This window comes from Chlorocebus sabaeus, chromosome 13, assembly GCF_047675955.1.
Source record: "Chlorocebus sabaeus isolate Y175 chromosome 13, mChlSab1.0.hap1, whole genome shotgun sequence".
Classification (NCBI taxonomy): Eukaryota; Metazoa; Chordata; class Mammalia; order Primates; family Cercopithecidae; genus Chlorocebus; species Chlorocebus sabaeus.
In genome coordinates this window covers 4,409,770-4,415,243 of record NC_132916.1, presented here as the reverse complement: position 1 = coordinate 4,415,243, position 5,474 = coordinate 4,409,770, and positions in this window count along the sequence as shown.

Here is a 5,474-nt window from a genome sequence, read left to right as displayed (position 1 = left end):
ATAAGAACTGTTATTTATGGGAGTGCATCTTGATGGGGCGGCTGGGTTGTTATGAAATCCTCAGGAACCCAGCCCAGCTCTAGAACTCACCCCTGAGCACAAAGACAATGTTGGTCACGCTGGTAAAGGACCACTAGAATACAGCAGGCCGGACCCCTTTCTTTGTAGTCAAGAAAGGTGGGAAAAGGGGAGTAGGACTGCGACATTGGTGAGCGTAATGAATCTGATAGGCAGAGGTCTGAGGGCAGTTACGCACCCTGGAAAGGAATAAGCATCAGGACCTTAGAGGACGCTCTAGGACTAATGCTCATTGAAAAATGACTAGGGGTGCTGGCATCCCTATTTTTTTTTTTCAGATGGGAAATGTTCCCCCTAAGACAAAAAACGCCCGTAAGATGTATTCTGGAGAATTTGGCCCAGTCAGGGTATATGTACCTTTTTCCTTCTCAGACTTGAAACAAATTAAAATAGACCTAGGTAAATTCTCAGATAACCCTGATGGCTATACTGATGTTTCACGAGGGTTAGGACAATCCTTTGATCTGACACGGAGAGAGAACATTACCACTAGATCAGACACTAACCCCAAATGAGAGAAGTGCCGCCATAACTGCAGCCCAAGAGTTTGGCCATCTCTGGTATCTCAGTCAGGTCAATGACAGGATGACAACAGAGGAAAGAGAATGATTCCCCGCAGGCCAGCAGGCAGTTCCCAGTGTAGACCCTCATTGGGACACAGAATCAGAACACAGAGATTGGTGCTGCAGACGTTTGCTAACTTGTGTGCTAGAAGGACAAAGGAAAACCAAGAAGCAGCCTATGAATTATTCAGTGATGTCCACTATAACACAGGGAAAGGAAGAAAATCCTACTGCCTTTCTGGAGAGACAAAGGGAGGCATTGAGGAAGCATACCTCTCTGTCACCTGACTCTACTGAAGGCCAACTATCTTAAAGGATAGGTCTGTCACTCAGTCAGCTGCAGACATTAGAAAAAACTTTCAAAGTCTGTCTTAGGACTGGAGCAAAACTTAAAAATGCTATTGAACTTGGCAACCTCGGTTTCTTTTATACTAGAGATCAGGAGGAGCAGGTGGAACGGGACAAACAGGATTAAAAAAAAAAAAAAAAGGCCACCCCACCGCTTTAGTCATGGCCCTCAGGTAAGCGGATTTTGGAGGCTCTGGAAGAGGGAAAGGCTGGGAAAATCAAATGCCTAATAGGGCTTGCTTCCAGTGTGGTCTACAAGGATACTTTCAAAAGATTGTCCGAATAGAAATTAGCTGCCCCCTCGTCCATGCCCCTATGCAAGGGAATCACTGGAAGGCCCACTGCCCTGGGGGACAAAGGTCCTCTGAGTCAGAAGCCACTAACCAGATGATCCAGCAGCAGGACTGAGGGAGCCTGGGGCAAGCGCCAGCCCATGCCATCACCCTCACAGAGCCCCGGGTATGCTTGACCATTGAGGGCCAGGAGGTTAACTGTCTCCTGGACACTGGTGCGGCCTTCTCAGTCTTACTCTCCTGTCCTGGACAACTGTCCTCCAGATCTGTCGCTCTCCGAGGGGTCCTAGGACAGGCGGTCACTAGATACTTCTCCCAGCCACTAAGTTGTGACTGGGGAACTTGACTCTTCTCACATGCCTTTCTAATTATGCCCGAAAGCCCCACTCCTTTGTTAGGGAGAGACATCCTAGCAAAAGCAGGGGCCATTGTACACTAGAATTAGAAGGAAAAAAGGTAAATATATATACAGACTCTAAGTATGCTTACCTAGTCCTCCATGCCCACGCAGCAATATGGAGAGAAAGGGAATTCCTAGCTTCCGAGGGAACACCTATCAAACATCAGGAAGTCATTAGGCCCCCAAATTCTCCTTACCTCTGAATCTACTTTCTCCAATCCCTGCCTAAAGATAATTTTATGGGGAGGACGATTTGCTTGTCTCTCTCCAGCTGATAATCAGGTGCCTATGTGGGTGCCCACCAAACATCTGAAGATTTATCAGCCATAGCATCTAGTGGACCCCCCTGTACAGCGTGAAATGAAGGTTTGAAAAGCCTCGATACGATTTCTCTATGCCTTGTGTTAATCAGAAAAGGCCTGTTTCTCATTATCGGTGGCCTCCCGGCTACAGCCACAAAAGTTTTTGCTTCTGTTTCAGTAGATTTACTAACGTGGGGGTGAGGTATGCTTGTGAATTTGCAGGAGATGAACGAACCATGTGGACGCCCTGAAGATGTGTACGACCACGGAACAGGAGACTGGAGGGACCCATGGATCCCAACCATGGACCGCGTTTCCCCAGTATGAGCCATGAGCCAGCTGAATCTGAATGCGAAGATGGAACGAGGACCGACCGGAGTCACAATGCTTAACGGACCAATGCTTTCTGACTCAGCTCCTCTCTACCCTGAGTAGGAGAGACCCTAATAGTTAGGCAGGAGTATCATCGCCCTTACTCAGCATGAAGACGTTATGGAAGATGGACCTTCATCCTTCTGCAACCCCTAGGATTAAGGGTCCTCTTGTAAAAGGGAAAGGGGTGATATGTTGGAAGCGTTCAAACCATAGTGACTCCAGTTTGAATAAGGGCTAAGAGAAGCTGGGTCACCTACCAGCAATTAAGGGCTGCACAGCCTGCAAGCACCTTGCTAATGACAGCTGTTAATAATGATAGTAATGATACCTTCTCTTTTACAAAAAAGAGAAGGGAGACATGTTGGGAAAAAGCTGAGTGTTGGGGGGAAACTGAGGCAGGGCTTGCATAATGTCCTCTGGAATGTGTCTAGACTTGCTGGCTCCTTGCTTCTAGCCTTCCTAGGCCCCTATTCCCATTATCTCAAGTAGCAGAACATGTTCCATATAAATGCTAAACTGTCACAGCTGTAGATCATGTGCCTGCCCTTTTGACCTCCATGTCCTCACTACCTGTTTCCTTGTTGGATTACCAGTAAATACTGTGGGCTCCCAGAGCTCGGCCCTTCGCAACCTCCACAATGGCAATGGCCCCCCTGGTGTCCCACCTTTCTCTCTCAAACTTTTTCTCAGTCCTTTGACTCCACCGGACTTTGTCACCCCCATGACCTGGTGTTGGGTCTGATCACCCCAACAGAGCCTGTGCTCACCAATTTTAGTCCTTTCCAGCACCGACCCAGGCCTTCTGGAGCCCAAGGCATGCCTGCCCTGCTGCCGGTGTCTGGACTGAGACCGAGGGCATCCATCCTATCCATCCGGGAAGCCTGAGAGCTCTGAGCAAGGCAGCGCCCTTGTCTGAACTCAGATGTCTCTCTCTACCACCTGGGCAGACTGAATGACGCCCTTCTCTATCCTGAGGCCACGCCTCACACCCCATGGTGGACCCAAAGCTACTCCATATCCTGTCCTGGAACTACCTCTCACCCCCCGACCCCTGCATCAATCAGAGGTAGTTTCTGAACCCACATTGCTCCAAATGGTTACTCTAAGTGTGGCCTCCAGTTTATCCCTCAGTTCTGGAAGACTGGGATTCCTCTAGAGATAGGCGCGAGCTTACCGCCTGTGCCACCAGTCCCTGCTCTAAGCTCTCAGGCTGCCCGGATGTGACACTTTTCAAGCTCACCCCTGACTTATCTCACACAGACTCCTAGAAGACCCCATACTTTGATCAGGTCAGATCTGCCGCCAACACAGAGCAAATGGGAAGCAAAGAGCCGTTTCCATGCTTAAGTCTACCTGGGCAGAAATGAAGCTCAACAGACAATTCTCAGGAAGATTCCCAATGCCGGGGGATATTTCCTAGAGGAACATTTCTGTGGCTGACAAACACGGATGCAGAAAAATGACTCTGGGGAGGCGGCAGAGCACAATGGGGGCACAGCCTCCGCAGCCCACAAGCTGGCCACACCTGCCCTGCCACGCAGGCTGAGTCACCACGGCAGCTGAGTCACCACGGCAGCTGCGCCTCTGTATGGCATGGAGACTCGGCCACGCCGCAGGGCTGTGGGCCGGCCCACGGACGAACCAGGCCCCAGACAGAGCTCAGCACATGACTTCAGATCTTCCTAGTCTCTTCTGCAGACTGACATGTCTTGTCTTTACTCCCATTGTCACCTACTGTCTAAGATTCTTCTCCAGGCTGCCGCTACCCTCAAACTCCAGCTCCGTCATGTTTTCTGGAGCCCCGCGTCCTCTGTGGCGCTCCACGCTGGCCACGCTGTGCCCCTCCACACCACCCTCTTCTTCTGCCCCTCTGCTCGTCACCCTCCCTGCAGCTGGGTGAGCTGTCCTCCACACGCCTGCCGGGCCCTGTGGACGTCTCTGAAGCCAGTCCCCACACCTCACCGTAACAACTGGGAACGCGTCTGTCCCCATAATCGTAAAGTCTTTGAGGACAAGCACGTCTGTTGCATCTTCCTTGACCACCAAGCACAGTGTCCGCCCACTCACCAGAACTCACTCTTTTCCTGCACCTTCTTTTCCAAGCGTATGCCTGACTTCCAGTGTCCTAAGGCCTGACCCTGGCTCCCCGCCAGCTTCGTGTCCCTCCCCGCAATGCTACTCCTGGACTTCAGCCACACCTAACGACCTGAACGACGACAAGGCCCGGCCACCACCAACCCGAGGCACACAGGCTCCCTTCTGCCCATCTGCCTGCTGCCCCTCAAGGACAGCCCCCCACTTCTCCTCTAAGCTGACTGTGCAGAAAGCGATGCTCCCATTACCTTGCTGTATGCTCTTTATTAACTGTCCCTACCCTGGACAGACATAGGGCTGCCTTCCCTCCTGCTGGCACCACCACATCATGCTGGCACCCGCCTATCTGCCTCTCCCTGGCAACTAAGGAGACCAGGACGGCCAGTGGGAGACCTGCGGGAAGGAGGAGGGCGCTGGCTAGTTCTCCTCCCTCTCTGCTTCTCCTCCAGCGCGGGGTGAAGGTAGCTTCCTGCTGCCATTACTGTCCGGTGGCCTGACTTCTCCTGACACCTTCACAGCCAATGCTGCCTCACTTCCTGCCCCTGCACTTCCTGGAATGGGCTCTGCTGTCAGTCCCATTCTCTCTCACAATTTGTACTTAGTGGTATTATTTAGGGGAGACTGTATCTTACTCATTTTTCTACAGAAAGGCTGTGTAGTGCCTAAATATTGAATTGAGTCACTTAAAATATTATAAATTTGATTCAGAAAATGTTATTTTTCCAAGGATGGGTTTATTTCAAAATTGTAAAGATTTATATATTATTTTTATTACATATAGTAAGCAATTAGCTTAAAATAAGAAGTTTCACATTTAAAGTAAAAAAAAAAAAAAAGTCTTAAAAATGCAGACATTTTTTAAAAGCCAAAAAAGCTGAATTATCTCGCAGCACAGGTCTACCCTTAAATATTCACATTTCAAAGCTGTTTTGAAAAGATTTAAAAATTGGCTAAAAATAATTTATGACTGGTAGTGATTAAAAATCTCCTTTGAAAAAGCGTATTAATGACACATAATGAA